Raw genomic sequence first — 20,483 nt, 5'->3', positions numbered from 1 at the left:
GCCGCAAAATGGTGGGAGCCGCTTCGCTCCGCCCCCGAGCGCGGTGTTTGTTTGTGTTCCGGGCATGGCGGAGGCGGCGGCCGCTCGGGCCCGGCGGGGCGGGACGGGACGGCAGCGGGGACCCCCCGCAGCACCCGGCCCATCCCGCCGAGGGGGCTCGTGCGAGCTCAGCGACCTTGCCGAGGGTCCCCGCGGGCGGGTCCCCACGCAGGGCAGGGCAGGGCAGGGGTTCCCTGCTGGTCCCCGATGTGACCGAGGGGCACAGGGCAGTGAACCCCAGAGCAGAGCAAAATCAGCCCCAGGCACTTGGCTTTTGCGTTTCTAAAGGTTTTTTATGCGATGAGCAGGTGCTCTAATAAGCCATATATTTAGCTTCTTTTTTTCCTTCGTAAACATGTATTCATACTTGGATATCAGTATAGGTAAGTACTGATAAATGCAAATTTGAAGACAGTGAATGCCCCTGTGTCACTGTGTTAGTGTGCCAGCACTGACCCACACAGAGGGAATTTACCATGGTCCTATTGCTGTTCTTTGGCTCCTCAAAATGCATGCTTGGCCTTCAGATTCACACCATGGAAAATACTTTAAAATCCAATTTTTAAAGTGAAGGGTTTTTTTACAGTGAAGCAACTGTGGTGCAGATGAGAGCAGCTGCAAAGTCCAGTCTGTAAAGCAGTACAGCGTGGCTGCTGCTTATCACCAAGTTCTCTGCTGATACAGCTTGCACCAGAGCTCCCATTTTGGGTCAGACTATCTCCAGACCTGTTGTTCACAGTGACGTGTTTGGCTCCACAACCTTTGCTGGTGGACCTCAGTCTGGGATCAGACATTTTGCTGATTATCCTTATGAGCTCATTCCTGGAGATTTCGTTTTATTACTGTTTAGGGTGGTTTGTTTTGCTGCTTATCAATGGGTAAGTTAAACAAGCCTGGTGTAAAGGCTGTCATTGCTGCCATTTATGGTGTTCTAACACAGTTTCAGGCTTTTCAAGGAAACCGAAACTAAAAATGGGGCAGGATTGTGAGTGTTGCTCAAGATAGAGAGGCTTTGCAGTGGTGCATTGTAAATAATGACTGCTGTACATGGCTTGCTCATTTGGGTGTTTATCCTGTGAGTCTGTTGCCTTGGTTTAATAGAATTAGGCAAGCAATTGGAGGAGATCCAGTGAGCCACTGCCTCACCCAGTCATGATTTCAAGGTTAAGGCAATGTTGGAGCTGTCTGCTGTGAGACCTGGTGATGAAACTCCAGCGCTGTCGCTTGTATTTTCAGTTGTGCAGTGGCACCATTGGGAATGAGATTAGGGGCTACTAGAAAGACTTATTTATTCAGCTGGGAGCTCATGTTTTGTTTTCTCTGTGAGGCTTGGGCCTGTGTCGTTGATGTAGTTCAGTGCAAACCACAGGTCACACTGTGCCTTGGTGTGAGGCTGTGATCACACTTGTGATCCTCTACAGTGAGGAGATCCTGTGGAAACCAGTGGTGCCTCCCTGGTGGCTGACATACCAAAATAGCCTTTCTTTGGAAACCAGAGTGCAAACTGATGTGCAATCAGGGCATAGGTGGGATTTCCTCTGCATCCCGTGGTATAGATATTACATTTATTTACTTTGAGGTTGATGTCCAGAAGGAATAGCTGATAGCTAAGCCCTGTTAAAACTTTCCCCTTAGTAGGTACAGGATGCTCCAAATCTGGCCATGTTTTAAAAAATGCAGACTTGTCAAGTGCCAGAAGAGATCTGCTTTTCATGGTGAATTCACAGACACCAAAGAGGAAGCAGAGGTTCATGTTTGGCCTTGCCACAAGACAGACTGCACCTGTGAGAGCTCTGAAGGGGGAAGAGCTACTGCCAGCCATGCCTGCATTCTCTGAAGTAGAGAATGGCACTGCCTTTCCAGGCCATTCACTCCTGTTATGTCAGATAGGTCATTAATAGTGGCTTTGCACCAACGGCTCAAAAGTTGCACAAAGCTCCAGGAGATGGAAAATGGAAAAATTTTGTGTTCACAAATGTCTTTTAATATCCCTGTGTATGCTGAGGTGAGGCTGTGAACCTACTCCTTTTGCTACCACACTTTTGGCAAGCTGGAGACAAGGAAGAAGAGGGATGGGTCCTCAGAGGATGTGATTTATGAGTATGTTTTAGCAGATTTAGATTTATGGACTGTTTTAGCAGAACCGTAGGGCAGTTTAACTGATTACTTCAGTTCTCTCTGGTTTTTACTTCCTCTACTTAATTTGGGGAACAAGTAATAGTCAGAATGGATTTTCTAGAGCCTTAAAATACTGCTATAGAGGAAGAAAGATTAATGTAGTGGTTTAGGGCTGCACAGATACTACAGATGGAAAAGATAATGGAAATACAAAAATTTGTGTCAGACTAATATCAGTACAGAACTGGCAATGTAAGTCAATGAAACTTTATCTCACCTGTAGACATTTTAACAGTTGGCTGTAATCTGTTGTCAGAATGGAAATGGGGATGTTCTGAAGTTTGCCAGTGTACAGAATTCATGCTCTGGTACACCTTGATACAGCAATGTCATACACAGTTCTGTACTCACCAGCTTCTGGCAGTAGCATCTTCTGAGTGAAATCAATCTTTCAAAACAGAATGGAAATTCAAGAAAAAAGTGTTAAGCTATGCAGACCAAGTTTATGTTCTGTTTTTCAGACTTTTGCTGTGAGTGGAGGCAAGTAACATTTGGATGTATTCTTAAGGCTTTTACAAGGTAGCCAGAGATTATGAACTTTTTTACAGAAAAAATCTGTTTCCTTTTGAGTTAAAAATCTAAAATCCACTGAGGACATAAAAAGTCCTTCATGTTAAGAGTCCCTCTTCAAAATTGATGTCATAAATTGCCTAATTTTAAGATGAAAGACCTTTTGATAACACCATTTTATGTGATCCATGCTCATGTTATTGTTGGACAACATTTTGGATATGTTTAATATGTCATGCTTAACAAAAGTTTTTGAAAGACCTTTTCTTTTCCTCAGCATGGAAAAGTTTTTTCACTTCCTTTTTTTCCATCAAGCTTGTTTTCCCAGCACTTATCATCTCTCATTATTTCTTATCTTTCTTCTGGATAACTTTGTTTTCCCAATTCCTACACAGAAGCCCAGTTGACTTCTGAGTGCAATCTTTCCATGCCATGGTACCCAGAGGTTCAGAGATAACTCTGTTTGCTTGGGTAATGTTGGTGGATAGAACACAATGCAATTTTAAAACCTTTTTCTGAAAGGAAAAAAAAAAAAAGACTTTGTATACCTCTGGAGAATGGAAGTAAATTACATTCTTCTATTATGTATGTGAATCTGATTACAGGAATGGCAGAATTAATTTATCTGCTTATAAAGAACATGGCATCTTCTAAAATGCACATGATTATTTTTAGTTTTGTTGATTTTAGCTGAACCATAGATGTTTTTCAGTGTATATTACAACTGCATATTGCTTTCTGAGACAGTGAATGCAGCACTAGAAAGCAATTATGGAACTAATGTATTTCCCTGAAATGTACTTTGTGATGCAGGATTTTACTCATGTTTCTAAAAATTACTTAAACTTCTGCCTAAATAATCCTGGTATCACAAATATGCCACTTATATCAAATTATCCCCAAAAAACCATCTTGGTAAGGAGAAGTATTCCATTACTGTCAAGAATAACTTGCCTTCCATAATTACAGTTTTCCCCAGATCCAAATTTTTTTTTTTTTTCAGCGAGGACTGTAATGCCTGCCTATTCTGTGCACTGGGACACCTGCACAGTGAGCCACAAAGAGCAGAAAGAACATGTATTTTGGCACTAAAACACCCAAGTAACAAAGCAGACAGTCATCATACAAAAGTAACCTCTTCAAACAAACCCTCTGTCACCCAGCTTCTGGTGAATTTTGTGTAGGAATCAATTTTCCTTTTTCTCCTTGTACCGCATGTTGCCACAGTCTCAACTTCAAGGATGATCAGAGACCTATGAAATATGATCTAAGGAGAAGGATTGAAAGAATTGGGATTGTTTAGTCTGAAGAAAAGGAAGGTGTTGGGGAAAATGATAATGATATTTCGAAAGGTAAAATGTTTCTCTACAGAGAGAAGGAATAAGTTTTTCTTTATGTTCAGTGGGTCTAGGGCAAGAGGTGATGGACTTGGAGATTTAAAGTAGACCTTAGGAAATTATTTCAAACTGTAGATGTAGTTTGGCACTGAAAATGATTATCTGGGAATCTCATTTGCTGAAGGCTTTGAAAGGCGGATTAGGTCACATGTCTCAGGAATGGTTTTAGTTGCAGTAGATTATATGGAGATAACCCAAAAAGGTTCCTGGCTGGTTTATGGTGTTTTGTTTCTCTCAGGTGATTTACAGTAGATGCTTTGCTGTTGTATTATTTTTATTCTTACTCTTCCTTATATCCTCAGAAAATGCCAGTAAGAAAAGATGTCAGTAGGTAAAAGTAGGATAAGTAGAATGGGTGGGGACATTCCCAATAGCAGAATACTAAGAAATCCTGCAGTTCCTGCAGGAAAGCTGGTGTGTTTGAGCAGTGTGTGACATGCTGACATATTCTCCTGGCAGGCTTTGGGACACAAGTATTGGGCTGGCTTTCAACAAGTGGTGGTTATTCAATACACAGAAATCTTTGTTTAAAATTTTAATTTTAAAATTTTCTGTGTTCAAGTATTTCTTGAATTTGCAGGGATGAACTCCATCTACAGTTCACCAGTAGCCAATTTGATAAACTTTTTGTTCCTCCAGTTCTCTGTAACAGTAAGGTAGTATCCAAAATGCTTGTAATTCTTTGAAACAGAGTTGAGGAATTGTTTGTTCTAGTTAAATATGCATTCTGCTGCAAAATTTAAAGCACCTTTTGTTCACTTTCTCCACAGTCTTCCTGTTTTTCTGATTTTCACCATTCTTCCTGTAGCCTAAAATCTCTATTTTTTGGCTGTAGGTAACTGTAGGTCTTCTGCAATAACAGAGTGATAAAATGACACTTTAATAGATTCATGTGAACCTGGGGAGTGTGACCTGTCAGACACCTCTGCCCACGTCCAAGATCACCTGTGTCTTTGTCATTCCTTGACAGAAAACTGTTGAAACTCTTCCTGAGTACTGAATGATGGTTACAGGTACTGTGTTGTAATCCCTTGCTGCTTCAAAAAATTTCCTGTGATTGCTATAAGTCAAACTCTTTGTTATGTGTTCTGTTTGTATTGTTAAAGCAATTTTAAATACCTGAAAACAATGTTACAATGCTTTGTTTCAGTTTTTCCTTATGGATCACGATTTGTAGATCTCTGTGATGTTTCACTGTCCTGCAGCCTCCTTCTTTGGTCCACTTTTCCAGTAAGCATGGCACCCCAAGCTGCACAGAGTGATCCAGTTAAAATCTCAGTGTTTAATAAAGAAAAAATTATTTAGTGTATGCAAAAATGCCATTGACCAAATTTAGTGTCCTTCCCTTTTCCTAGCACATTGTTTCCTGTAGTTTGTAGCTCCTGTCACTCCCCATCCTTCTCCATGTAATTCCTGCCTACTCAGATTTTCTTATTTTATTCTTCTCCAGATGATTATTCTGAAGGGTACTATTTAGCACTTCCTGTTGAAACTCTGGTCTGTGACAGCTTAGCTGGCTGAATTGCAGCAGACAAGTTACTGGAGACTGAACAGAAGGAATGTGAGAAGGAACCATTGAAGATTTTGTTCTAAAAGTATGAGGTGGTTGTGAATGACTGCTCTTGGGAAATTCACTTTATCCTCTGGCCAGAAATGTTTCTTAACATTTAGTTTTACTTTTTGATTAGTCTGTGTTTGTACAGCCTGCTCCTGGAGGGACAGGCTGGAAATTTGTACCAGTATTTGCTTTTGCATGCTCAAACACTACTGTGTTTCCTGAAAAAAAATTGTAGAAAACAACTATATCAAGCAGAAAAGAGAAGTTACCATAAATGAAGCCTCTAACAGTATGAAAAAGAATACAGTAAGGTAACTGTACAATTCTTTAGTCTGTTCTGATTTTGATTGTGTGGAGATTTCTGTAAGACATGAAAATCCTGCTTGTTTACTTACATGACAAAAGAGGAGAGGCCTTTTTTGTAGCAGAACATACTGTTTAAACAAACACCACAGTGAAATAAGACAGCTAAAGGTACTTTAGGTCTGTTCTTTTTTTTTTTTTTTTATGTTTCAAAAATTTTGTGTCTAAGAATAATTTTTTTTTTTCATTTACTGTGAAGTGCATGCCTACAGTTAGTTCTTGTAACAGCAAACTGTTCCCTCTTTCAGTTAAGTTTACAAAAATTGCACACTCTGTGGAGCTACTTTAACTTTTATTTGGAGGGGTTATCATCTTAGCAGTGGACTTACACACTGCTTCAGAAATTCTGAAGGCTGCATATTGACTTAGAAAATGTCTCAAAAACCACAGGCACTTCATTTGGTGTTTTGGTCTCTGTGCTGACACTCATTTAGACGTAGGGGACTGCACATAACCTCTACAAAACACAGGGTGATTGCAATGGTGCATTTTGCCTCTGGCTTACAAGCTGTACACCAGCACAGTGCAAGGGTTAAGGACAAGATAAAATCACTTGCTGCTGTTTTGATTTCCTGAGGAGTTGTTGTTTTTACATGAGAAATGAGGAATGCAGTAGGGACAATTCCTGTGCCAAAATTTCAAAGTATGTTCCTGTCAACTGCGGTGCCATTCATAGGTTTTACATCAGAATCTTAAGTTTGGATAGAAAGATCTCTGTTGTAGAAGCCCCATCTTGTGGACAACCAATCAATGACTACTTCAGCATAACTGAAATTTGAAATACTTAGACAATCTGAAGATATTTTGGTAGTTTTTTCTACAAACTAAAGAGTCGTCATATTTCTGAACAATATGGAAACTTCATTCACGTGTATAAATCAGCATGTGCTTTTCAAAAGACTATTTCCAAAGGAAGAAATTGTGAATTGCAGAGAGGTATTACCACTGGAGTGGAAACAAGGATAGTGCCCTCAGAACCCTGTTTTAAGTCCAAATCAGCTAAAACATAAGCCTGAATCCTGCCTTGAATTCCCAGAACCAGTGTCCTGTAGCATTTGGATAGTACAAATTAGTCTTTAAGTGGTAAAATCATATAAGGGCAGAAGGACATCCTTTGAAAAAGTTGTTGAGAGAAAGAATAGCAAAGTATGCATGAAAACTGAATCTGGAAACTTTGGAAATACCCTGAAGGAGATTGTTTCAGCACAAAGTAATGGAAGAGGTCAAGCAACTCCAGACTCAATGAGTCAACACAGTAGGAGGAGTGTTAGGAAGGTTAAAAGAGTGTGAAAACAAGCCTGTGATAAAAGTTATTTTCAGGTTTCAATATGACATTGGTAGGATATTTCAGATACATTCTATTAAATAGAGTAATATATACATATAATTAGAATGTCTTTTTGTTGCTCTGAAGAAATTGGTTTACTCTTACAATAGTTTTCTGTTTCTTCCATATGAAGGAAGAAGAAGCCTTCGTGATAGTTTTCCATGTAGTAATTAAGGCCAGAATGAAGGAGCCAGAAAATGTGGCGACATCTAGGGAAAGGTTGGCAGAAGTGCCTCCCAGTGAAACTGTAGCCACTTCTTTTTCTGTGAAGGTGGTGTATCCAGGGAAAGTTTTGTTGGAATGGCTAATTTGGAAGGGATGCCAAGAGTAAAGAAGATTCTGGCGTGTGGAAAGAGAGCCATTGCAGCCCCTTTGAGGGGAGGAGAAGAGGGGTTGCTATTCCTACACGTGGATATGTGACTGAGCAAGGGGATTAACAGAGCAAAAGTTCAGGGTCTCGACATTGCAAAGCCAGGAAATAATTTCTTACTCCTTACCAATAGTAGTCTGAATGAAATCTTCACTTTTCAGACATACCAGCTGCAATACATTTTAAAATCACCTTTAAAAGTGAGTATACATCTGCCGCTTCACAATTATTTAAATAACTGCTTCTTTCATCTTGAATTGAAATAGTTAGATTTGCATCATTCTGTAGTTTGGGAATTTCATAAGCAGCTCATTTGTAACATATATAGATCTGAAAAAGTCACCTTTTTTAATAAGCTAATAGATACAACTATACATGCACATTATCAGTATATTACTAAAAATTCACAGAAATATCTGGCTCATTTTGCTTCTCATATGTTTTTGGAATAGAATTCTATGATGAGTTGTCTGAGCCAGTGCAAAACCTTTAAGTAAAATGTACATTCCAAATTTTTACCTTAGTCTTCTTAAAGAAGATAATGTTAAAACTTTAGCAATATACAAGACTACAGTTTTTACCTGAGAGCAAATTCTGCTGGAACCAGCATGTGCAATCAAAATCTTTCTTAGTGTGAAGTGAAACCATGAAAGGATCTTTGCAGCTGCTTTGTATGGAAGTTGTTTCTTCCTCAGGAGACAGGGAACAGCAGATGCTGGTTCACCCCTCAAGGGAAGAGCAGATGAAGTGGGAACAGCTACTTAGAATTCCCTGCCCTTAAATAATAGAAGCATGAACAGTTCAGCAAGAGGAGTACAGACAGATAATAGTATGGTGTGAAATCTAGAGGAGCTGTAGCCTAGGAAAAGAAAGTGAAGATGTAAAGCTTGTCATAAAAGGGTGTTGGAAAGCAAGGATTTATTCCAGTGGTGTCAAGGGAAGGAATAAAGGCTACTCAATCCCTGCTTCACCAGGTGAGTTCATTGTAGTACAGAGGAAGGACAGGTTTTGGTATAAAGGACAGTCTATTTCATTATTCTGAGCAGAAGGCTCTAGAAGTAATTATTAGTAAAAGCAAAGTCTCTGAAGGAGTAGAAGAAAAGGGTATCATTCTTGGATTGAACTGTATTATAAATTGCAGGTGGTTATTAATGCCCATTTGAGAAGGAAAGGGAACTGATTACATCAAGAGCAATTTGTTGTACCTTCCCTGCTTAGGTACAGTAACATGTTCAGTTGCAGAGGGTTCATTGCTAAAAGTTGCAGAGTAGCATTTATCTCTCATACTAAGACATTTTTTCAAAGAAATACAGCAGAACTGGAAACTCAAAGTTTAAGTGTAAACCTGCAGTAATCCACTGTCAGAATTGTGTAGGTGTATAAAATTGATTTCAAAGGGAATGAAGAGGTGTGACTTGTGAATTGCTACTTTTTAAAGATAAAAAATTAGTTCACATGTAGGCCATGTTAAAAAAAGAAAGTAACTTTTCATCTTTATCTTTTTATTATGCACATTTTTATAGATGTTTTCTTTGGTTGCCTGTAGCCTTTCTGCTATTTTAAATATTCTCAAAGTTTTATTGAGATAAAAATGTTAAAAGATGTAACGATACTGATATATCAAGTGATTTAGCATTAAAAAAGACAGATTTTCAGTGGCTATTTGAAAACAAGGCTTGATGTGTTATGTCAATACAAAACTAAATCTATGCAGTTGAACCTTGAGCACTTGTGTTTGTAGTGTATAAAAGTGTTCTTTTAAAGCCGTCTCTGTCTTGTGTCCCTTCCTCTTCCAGCCCAGTCCCTTTGTCCAGAGCAGTGGTGGTGCCACATTGCTGTGACCCCATTGCAGCACCATAGGATCCACTTCTCCAGGATTGATCCTGGTCCCTGTGCCGTGTCAGCCAGAGGAGAAGGACAGGCCCCTGCCATCACCAAGGTCGACCCAAATCTCTCCTGAGCCTTGTCCAAAAAGGTTCAGTAATTTACAGTTCCTTATGGCAAGACACTTCTTCTATTGTCATGAACATTTTAAAATGTTATCAGACAATAATTGCTATCACAACTTTTAATTCTGTGTTTCTGTTTCAAATTTTCCTCAGTTCAATCAGAACCAAAAGTTAATGCCCGTTGGCTAATTTCCAGTGCATGCCTTCACAGAACAACTGCTGCCTTTAACTGGTGGAGAGATCAAGGCTTGAACTGACAAAAGACATCTGTATTTTGGAAAACAAATTAATGTTTATGTTTTAATTTATAAGTTCCTGGCTCTTTTATGGTTCCTGTTTTTCAAGTAATGTCTCTTTGGATCTCCAGCTGATGGAGAGTCAAAATGGAAAAGACCCATGAGAGAATTATCACAATAGAACATCTGGTCTGCATTGGAAAAAGCTGAGAAAGATATTCAACATCTCTGAGACCGAGGCAGCCATAAGGCAGTTTCAAAGTCAGTCCATGAAAAATTGTGCAGGTTGTGGCCACCTGGGCCAATCTAGTGTTGTTTTGGGAAGAGCTACTCTGCTTATGAGTATCTGAATTTTAATCCCCTTTAAACTTGGATATGTGAGAGCTGGGAGTGGTATGAAAGGTGTTTGCTTTCCATAATGTTAATCTGAGTCCCAGCATTGTCCTGATTATATTGTGGGTTTTTGCCAGTCTTAGATTTCTTTTGAGCATGTAGGCTGGAGTCAAAAGGCTTTCCCAGGGCTTTTGGCATAGCTTTACAGGAAAGTGGATGGAAAGGACTTAGTGTATTTTTGGAAGAATATTTTGCATCTTGCTTTAAACTATTCCAGAAGGTAAAAGGATATTAGCTAGACTGTGTGTTGGCTCATGTACTGCAATGTCACTAATGGCAAGGAGTTTTATTCCTGTTTTCTGCAGTCACAGACTGAAATGCAAAGAAACCATGGAGCAACCAGGGGAGTAAATGTACCCCTGGATTCAGAGGGAACAAACTCCAACCACCACACAGAACTTTGGTCCTTTAAGTCTTTATAGCTCATGCAGAACAGAAACAATTTGACATGTATAACAAGAAACATTGCAAATTGTTTGCCAAACAAAGACTTATACTGCAGATGGAAGAACTGATGAAAATTGTTTATAGATGGGGAACTAAATGTAGATTTTTCAAGAACAAGGTTGTTGTCTTCCTTGCCAAGACAAACAAATCTGATAGACCATCTCATTGCTTTAGGCTGCCTGAGGACCCACTGCAAAGTCTATGCACCTTTTTCCACAGAAAATTTGTGTTTTGTCAATACATAAGTGTATTGTCCAGAGTTACACTGTGGCAGCTGCAGAGGAAGTGGAAGGTTCTCAGGAATACATTAGGGAGAACTGGATTTTTGGCTTCTGAAACAGTGTGGAGTGCTTTTGGAAACTCTGGAAGTTTATAAGCTGGATGTTACTGCTACAAAAGGTTATCTGTGAGTTAAACATAATAGTAATTAATCTGCTATCTTTAGATCTTAACACTAACAACACAATGAAATTGAGAATTCCTGTCTTCTAGAATTGCAGTTTCCAAGATGCCTTCATTCCTGTGAACATACCCTGATCTGCACTTAGAGATTTGCAGTGTTACCTTTAGAAATCTGTGCACAGATGTTTCTACAAAGCACTGTGTAATCATCCCAAACAACTGGTTTCAATGGGCCAGTTATTTAGGAAATCATGTAATGAGAATATAAATACAATCCCTGATACTGACATAAAACATGTATTAGCAAAATAATATAATTTGTATTTCCCTGATACAGAGCAGATCCTGGAAATACATAGCTCATAATGTCCTTAAAATTCTGTTATACCTGTAAACATCTCTATTGGCAGAGAGGCCCAGCAGCATCCTGGGCTGCATTAGGAGAAGCATTGCTAGGAAGTCAAAGGAGGTGATCATTCCCCTTTGCCCAGCACTAGTGAGACTTCAGTGGGAGTGCTGTGCCCAGTTCTGGGCTCCCCACAGCAGAAGGAGGTGAACATGGTGGAGGGAGGGAGGAAGGAAAGGGCTGTGAGGATGGATAAGAGGAGCATCTGTCCTGTGCCTGCCCAGGGAGGTTTTGAAGTTGATGTCGTTGAAGAAACTCCAAACTCAACTGAGCAAGGTCCTGAGCACCCTGCCCTGGGTGATCCAGCTTTGAGCTGGGCTTGACTGAGTGATCTGCAGAGATGCTTCCAGACTGGGAATGTTTGAGGCAGTTTGCTTGTGTCCCGTCAGGGTTTTAGCTGCAACTTGACTGTGGAGGAATCCTAAGGAGAGCAAAGGCTGTGACCCTAGAAATTCATCCAGATGGCTGAGGCCCAGAAAAAGCATAATGGGAGCTGCTAAGTATTCTGAATGTCTCATCAGAGTGATATTTCACTTGAAAATACAAAATAGAAATTACTTGGGTCTTAATGACACTGAATACCCATAATGTTCTCTCACTTCAGCTGGACTGCAGATGGTAACAACCTCTCTCTATCTGAGCACACTTCTTTTAGTTTAATCTTGGCCTGTAAAATCTTAACATATATTTTACTCTAGAAATTAATACTTGGTGCTTTATGTTGCAGAATTTATTTACTGGTTTGTTTCACACTTTCTTTCCTTACTTGTACTGATATTAAGAAATTAAAATCTATTTTGACATATTACTTCAGTAATAAGCACACACTATGTCTCAAGGAGTTGAGAATTTCATAATTTGAGCAAGGTGAAATCAAAATATATAATTACATTGCATAGTCTATGGAACTTAGTTTGTAACTATTCTTACAGTACCTTCAGAGTAAGAAGGAAGATGAAATTCAAAAAGGGATTTCATAGTTTAAAAAGATTTATATTGAAAGATTTATGTTGAAAGGCAAAGATAATTTTTTTTAAAATCAGCTGAATGGTGATTGGAAAATTCACCTGTGGTTTTTCTTTATGAAAGGAGCTAATGTGCAGTATTGAGAATTCCCAGATCCTCCTTCTTTTGAAAATTCTTTGTCTTTTACATTGCCTCTAAGGAAAAAGGGAAGCACACTAGAAAACAAGAAACTGAGCAACATTCCACAAGTAATTAGGAAATAAATAGATTATAAAGCATTTTATTTCATTTTGGTTTTGCATTTCAGCAAGTGAAACAGTAAGTAATATTATCAACAGTAAGTAATGTATTATCAATATATGGAGTCACATTGGGTCTGACAGACCAAGGCATAAATATATAAATAACTCCTGTGATAATTATTAGAGAACATCAAGTTTTTCTAGGGATTAGATAATTTGAAAATTAAGACTTCAGACAAAAATAGCACATGAAGATCAAATGTACTTAATCATTGGTTACTGTCTCTGCACCACTTTCCCCTGACTTAATGCTTTTGCATCTCTTTTACATCTCTGATTCAGTCTCCTCTCTCCTGTGTGGGATGGGGTTTTTGGGGGGGGAGAGTATTACTTTAAGTTGACACCTCTAGCAGGAGTTTCTACTTGTACTGATTTCCTTCTATAAATGTGTAACCTATTATATCTATCCAAACCTGGCTGAGCTCCAAGTCACCCATTTCTCAGTAATACAGGAAATTAAATCTAATGTCTAATAAGCATAGAGGCTTATGCAACCTTCATTCCCTGTAAAAAGTATTAAATAACATAATAATATTACATTGTCTTTTGATAGCTGGAGAGTTGTGCACTTAGTTTTAATGTAGATCAAACTGGCTCTGCATTTGGGCTTGAAGAGTCTGGGTTTATCCATCCTTTTTTACAGACTTACTGAATTTCACCTCAAAAATTCTCCTCTTATTAAAGGACCCCCTAAAATACTCCTGTGTAGGGTTTGGTCCCTTTCTCCCCTTCTCCCCTTTGTTCCCAAGAGGGCTGTGTACCCCCTGATCTCATTCTGGGGGTGCTGCTGCTTTCTCATTCATTCTCTCTCCCTCAGGATTTTCCAGCCTGAACAGATTTCTGCTTTTCCATCCCATTTTCTGATAATACCCACCACAGCTCTTTGACAGTTGGTGTAGCCTTTAAAAATGCAGAAAACTGACTTTAGGCCATACAGGCTAGCAACATAATTTCAGGGCTTTGTCTCCTGCATGTACCAATTCAATAAGTGGATTTATACTGAATAATTTTAAACTGTTACAGCCCTCTGAAACCATTTCTATCTTGCTGCTGTAATACATAAAGTGACATAAGGTCACTGATGCTGTGGAAATTGGTTTTGGAGTTGATATGCTAATTCAGCAAGAAATCAGTTCTAGCAGAAAATTATTTTAATCTACTGCCATGCTACTTTGTTGGCTTTTAGGAAAGAGATAATTAAAATATTCGAGGGAGTTCCAAGGCTGTGGAAAAAATATCATTTTGGAGATTTAAGGTTATTTTTGCCTCACAGTTTATTAGCTTCTTTTCTGAAAGCAAATAAGTTGAATGTGATGGACAAAAGTATGACATTTTCATGTGCTCAAAAAAGTAAAAAATAAGTTTTTTTTTAAAACTGAGTTCTGCATTAGAATAAACTTGGTTCAATCTTTTCTGTGTCACTCACCCCATGTTTACAGTAACTGCTCCTGCAATTTTGTGGATGAAAACTTCCATGCAGATACATCCAGGGCCATTAATGAGGTTACATTATGCAACTAATTGCAGTGGGGAACAAAATTACATTAATGGTGCCTAAGGAGAAAGAGAATCTCTGCACTCAGTGTGAGTAAGGGATAGCCAATGCCTTATTTTTGTCAAAACAAATATTTAAGTTAAATTAAAAGCAATGGTTGATTTCTGAGAATAATCACTTAACAGTTTGAAAGGCCTATATTTCTTTCAAAACACTGCACTTATACTAAGGAATTTCTAAGCACAAAAAAGAAAGTAACTGTAATGTTTACTTCATTAATATGCCAAAGGAAAAAAAAAATACTGCATAAACTTTTTCATCTTTTTGAGATGAAGAAGGGGGAAAAATGCATTTTTAAGAAATATTTTAAAAATCTGAATTGTAAAAGTAGTGCTGTCATTGTCATATTTTCAAAGATATTTCAATTTTATAATAAAGACAAAAAATATAACATTTTTCTCTCTATTTTTTTCATAAAACAGATGTGATGCTGCTGTTTGCAGAGGAAGGACACAAGCTACATCAAGGGTAGTGTCTGTTCTAGAGTGAAGGATGAGCTCCACTGGAGATGAGCTGGCTTCCCTGGCTGCAGTGCTCAGTATTTTATTTTAGCAAGCCTGAGATAGGTCCAAGTCTTCATCTACCCCTGCACTTTGTGTTAGTGCAAGTACCAGATTGTATGTTATTGAAGAGAGAGAAATAGAAAATGCAATTCAATGTTTTATTTCATGCTCCCCAAGTTTACTCAGACAGACACACCCAGAGTGAATGTGCTGCACTCAACTTGGAGATCTCGTGTTATAAATTCTGGCTCTCCTGTGCTTTCCTGCTTTGTCCATAGAGCAGATAAGAGTTCATAACAGGAACACCCTGTTACCTCAGCTGCAAAAGGTTCTGAGAATCTAATGGCCAAGAGAGTGGAATTTAAATTTATTTCTGTTTGGCTTGTGTTTCAGCAAGCATTTAAAAGATCCACTAGTTTATCTTTGTCAGAGATTGTTTTTCTTTTGGCTTAGCTTGGACACCAGTCTCACTGTTGAGTTTATACGTTTATGGAGTAGGACCCGAGGTTTTCTCCATGTGTTCAGTATTATGGTTTTGACTTTGCAAGTCTTGTTACTTTGGGATAGGTGTAAAAGTCATGTACAGCAAGAACAGAACTGGGATTTGGATGCTGCAGCTTAGTCAATTGAGGAGGAACAAAAGTTTGAAGGCTGCTTCTCCTCTTGGCTGATGGGCAGAAGGATTGGTAAAACTGCAAAGACAACTGCACACCCTAATGATGGTATCTATCATAAATTTTAGTTCATAGGCAGATTTTGAGGAATAGTTTTTAAAAAGTAGTTCTTTTACTCTCCTTTAGAGAGCAAACCATGTGTGACCATAGCTGTTTTTCCAAAATGCCTGATTTTCTTTCCTCTGTGGCTACCAGTTGAGTTCTCAACATAGGAATGTCCACAAGGTGGTGCCACAGCTAAGAAATTTGCAACAAATAAGGCAAAAGTAATTTGATAATTCTCTCTGCTTTTTGTAACTGAATAAAGTATCTGCATCATTAAAGAATTAATAATTATTTCATAAGCCAAATATCACAAGTTTGCAAGCTCTTTTTTAAAACCACTTGTGTGAGCAGAGGTGGGTCTGTCTGCTGAGCAAGAACAACATCCACATGCCTGTGACTGACCCAAATCCTGTACAAAAATGAAGAGGCAGCTCAGGGTTTAGCAGACAGGCTGATGAAGACGTGTATTTCCTAGCAGGGTTACCTGTACCAGCACTGGCATGTGTCTTATGTTTTTGTCTGGGTCACTTCAGCAGGAATCAGCCTGAATCCTGACAAGCAGAATAGTTCATCCACTTCAGCCAAGACAGCTTCCACTTACCCTGGAGTGGCTATGGTACATCAAACCCTAATTTCCTGATTTTTTTCTAGAACCATGGATAGCCAGGCTCCCTGTCCTATGCTAATCTACAACTGACTGTTAATTCCTAAGGGGTGTGAAGTGCCTACAGAGGGACATGCACACTTGCTCAAGTTTATGAGCATCTTCCTAGAAAAAAATCAGACTAGAGAAAGTACAAGGCAGTAACAAGGGATAGTAAGATTTCAAGTGTACCATCCAGTACAAAAAAGACAGTAAAACTTCCAGGAAAATGTTGTTTGTATGGATCTGGATGACTGCACTGACTTGTATGTCCCAGAAGAGCTGAAGTGCAGCAGGACTTGGCCATTCCCCTCAGGTGTGTGTCAGTTTTTCAGCTACCCTTGGCCACATGGTGCTTCTTGCACCCCTGCCCTGCTCCCCTCAGTGACATCTGCAATCCAGGTATGCATGCTAGCACAAGAAATACTCCCTGTCAGCTTCTGCAGTGGACAAATCGAGTTTGAATCGTTTATTCTTCACATAATTTTGTACCAAAAACAGCAAGAAAAAGAGATACTTTAAAATACCATTCAGACAAAGCAGTGCATTGACTTGTCTCTAGCTAGGATCTCTCTTTGGTAGGCCTGTATCAGAAAGAGAAAAATAGCAGGGTTTGCATAATGTTTCCTCTAAATTCCTACATTATTATTTTAAAACATACTGAAATTCTTCTGGCTTGTGAGAGTCTCAGTGGAAATTAGGTATATCCTAAAATGGTTTATCCCCCAGTTATAAAGTAAAATGAGAGTTAGAAGCTTATTGAGTCCAATTCTAAAAGTTGTCAAATAACACACTGGCAACGCTTTTTTTTTTTTTTTTTTTTTTTTAAGGATCGTATGTATAAATTATAGTTTAAAGTGGTTTACAGTATTTCAAAACTTTGTACTGGTTTCAACATCTGTTTGAAAAAGTCAGTGTCTAATCTGAGAACTAACTAAAAATATGAAGTCATGAACAGGTCAAGTAGATTTAATTTCTGAGTCAGTGTGTTGAGTTGGCTTGAACTAACTGAATCATGACACTGACATTGTCAGAATATTCCTGTAAGATTGTTCTGAGTGTATGGCTGCAATGTGTCCTGCAATTAACATATTTCTGGTTTTAGGTCAGATTTTGCTTGTTCTTTGACTTTGCAAAATTCTTTCAAAAATGTTTACTTTTCAGATATTTTGCACAGAGAAAATATGATACTGTATTCTGAAGGGAATGAATGACAGAGTATCAGATCATACATCTAAGTCTCCACGGTGTGAAAACCCCAGGTATGCATTATTTTAGTAATTTAACAATTGAATTGAAATCCTGAACACTCTCTCTTGCAGTATTTGCAACAATCTTGTACTTAAGTATTTTTAAAAGATCAAAACAGTTTTTCCCTTAAGCCTGATTTTCTAGTTTCCCATTTAGGCTATCATGAACAAAACCTGCTTCAGCTGTGTGCCTAAATCTTGCTGGGAGGAGGTAGCTCTGAGCTGTGAGTTAGGAGTCAGGGTGAGCAGGGCTCAGCAATCCTCCTGCAGATGCAGGGCGCTCACCGGAAGCAATCGAGGATGGCAGTGGTATCCTGCAGGATGTGTGCGACATGCTCGGCAGGGGCTTGATTTACACAGGGCCACACTATAGATTATACATTCTGGTAATTGTGGTATTGTTATTGCTGGGCTGGATCTAAGCACAGGAAATGCATATAAGCACATTTGAAGTGATAACATCCACTACTGTTTGAAAGGCAATATTTTATTCTCGTACCTAATACAGCGTTTGCAAGGGAAAATTGATAATTTACTACCTAGTACTTAGCATGACTTTTAGGGTAAAAGCTGATTCATTGTGGGAAGGCCACAACCAGCTTCTACAAATAAATCCACTTGAACTTTTGCTCTTAATCACTTTATTTTTTTTTTTTTTAGTATGGACTGTAATCCAAGATCAGGAAGGAGATAATGCACTGCCATCTGAAACACAAGAAAGATCAAAATAAGTTTTCAGTGTGCCACCAAAACCACAGTGCTAGGTTTCTGTTAAGGAGAATGAGTAATACCATTCTAGCTGTGAAGGCTGCTGTGAGTGGGTAATAATTCCATTTAACTGATAGGGCAGATTATGTATTTTGCAAGAAAATAAATAATTCCAGGTAAAATCTTGCCCTAAGAAAGCCTACCACCATAGCCACTTAGCTGAAGTTGCTCTCTGCATACTTGTCTAACTTTAGGATTCAGGAACATCCTACATCCCCAAACCAGCCTTGTTCAGGAACACATTGCCTCCAACCTTGGTGTGGAAGGAGGGATCTGTTCCTGCTGCTGCTCCCAGGATGTGGGATGTGGGTTGACCCTCAGCTCTGCAGCTGCAGGCAGCGTGTGTTGAGGCCCCTCTCAGAGCCTCTCTCCCCATTCCTGTTTAGCAGTGTAGGCTTCAGACCTTTCTGTGCACCCAGGGAAATTACTGATCAAGCCAGGGCTCACCCAAGTTCCCTCCTGGAGGGGGATATGGATCTGTTCAGAAGAGGGATGCAGTAGCCATTTCAAATTTTGTGTGCCAAACTATTCTCCATAGACAGCACAAAATGACAGAACACAGGTAACATATTGTGTATGCTGTGCCTATTTCTTATTTCTTCTTCCCAGGGAAAATAGATTAAAATGGGTATTAAGTTTCCCTCTTGTTCCTCCAATAATAGAAAATTACTAGGGATGAGAAAATAAGAAAGAGATTTTGTTTTCTAGAAAGGCCTTCCAGCTAAATGGTTTTTTAAAATATTATGAAACATTCTTGCCTACCTTAATAGATGAGAAAAGTAACAGAAGAACTGTGAAACAAATTAATACATCAAAAATATCGACCCCTGGACCTTAGCTAAATCTATATTCATACTTGTAATAGTGTTGCAGATCGATAATACAATGCTATACAGATGTTATACTGTATACATTGATTTGTTAAAATGATAGTTATGGGTGAGGCTGTTAACAGACACTGCAACATATAATAAAGGACTGACCTACTAACAGATCTAATAATAAAGCAGATCTAATAAAAAACATCTAATAAGTGACAAGCATATAAAGCACATAAAGTGATCCAAAGCCTAATGATTTGTTTCATGAAAATGTTTCTGTTGTTTTCTGTTTATATAATTTAACATTAAGAATATGTTTTCCTTTATAAATTTTAAATGCTACTGGTCTGAAATTTTTGTGCAGACAGTCTAACAGAACAGAAGTATAATTCTTCCAGATGTCATACTTACAAAATTTTTAAATTATAATCCTTCTGGTGCCTAATATTAATATGCCTTTGCATTGGGGTAGCCTAGTTACAGTCTTCTTTTGGAAGTGCCACCTGCTTAAATAAAATTGATTTGCAAAGTAATGCTAAGATATGTTTAATTTTAATTAAGATCTTTACTATTTTCATGAATAGGTGTCTCTGTCCCTAGTTTTAACTTGTAATACTCTGTTTAACAAATGAGTGGCTTCAATCATACTGGGAGTACTTATGTAAGTTTTCACAGTTGATTGCCGGGATGAGAGCTGTAAAAACAAAGATCAGGTGAAGATCCTTTCTTGGAACACACTAGGATGTGAATCTCTTTTTAATTATTGTTCATAAGTCTACTTATTAAATAGACAATAATAACTTTAATCAATTATATTTGTATTTTTGTGTGTCACTGAAGTCAAACAGCACACTTACATGGCTGCAGTATGTATGAATCTTCCTGCAGTACATTCAGGTTTTGGCTTTCATTAGTCAGTAAGACATGCTGCCTGCAAAGATATCACACAACTTGAAAAGGAGCCTCTAACTTCACATGGAAAATGTATTTAATCCCTCTTACATGACATCAAAATCACTGTGCCTTTAATTGTGACTATGGAAATAAAAATACCAGGCCACAGGATTTGCAATTAACTTGAGACATCCAGAGGAAATGCTGTAAGTTGCTTTAGTCTCTTTATTTTGCCTTGTCTGAAATCTGTCTGATTTTTGTTTGAGTTTATAAGAGCAATTGTTAGTGGAAATGTCTGTGTTTCAGCTGAAGTGCTCTAACAAGCTTTCTGGTCTCACTTGAGCAGTGTAACAGAACACCCAAAACAACTGAGATGTCTTTAGGTGTTAGATACTTGGTTGAAATATTCTATTAAATACTTGAAGAGGTAAGAGTTCCTTAAGCATCAGAAGACAGAGAAATTAAAGATCAGACTGAGCCATGCTTC

At 38.5% G+C, this 20,483-nt stretch overlaps 1 long non-coding RNA gene across 3 annotated transcripts; it reads left to right on the top strand.

The window, feature by feature from the left end:
- Positions 1-428: 428 nt before the first annotated feature.
- LOC130256455 (uncharacterized) lies at positions 429-19,993 on the top strand. 3 transcript variants are annotated; one of them, XR_008841119.1, is made up of 3 exons: positions 429-16,665; positions 17,428-17,525; positions 18,174-19,993. It is a non-coding gene; the product is annotated as an uncharacterized LOC130256455 (long non-coding RNA). The 3 variants fall into 3 exon arrangements; XR_008841118.1 differs by lacking the exon at positions 18,174-19,993 and having other exon boundaries at positions 429-5,993; positions 9,539-16,665; positions 17,428-18,010; XR_008841117.1 differs by lacking the exon at positions 18,174-19,993 and having other exon boundaries at positions 429-5,137; positions 5,575-16,665; positions 17,428-17,897.
- The last annotated feature ends 490 nt before the right edge of the window (positions 19,994-20,483 follow it).

This window comes from Oenanthe melanoleuca, chromosome 8, assembly GCF_029582105.1.
Source record: "Oenanthe melanoleuca isolate GR-GAL-2019-014 chromosome 8, OMel1.0, whole genome shotgun sequence".
Lineage (NCBI taxonomy): Eukaryota > Metazoa > Chordata > Aves > Passeriformes > Muscicapidae > Oenanthe > Oenanthe melanoleuca.
This window is presented reverse-complemented; position numbering and strand designations above follow the sequence as displayed.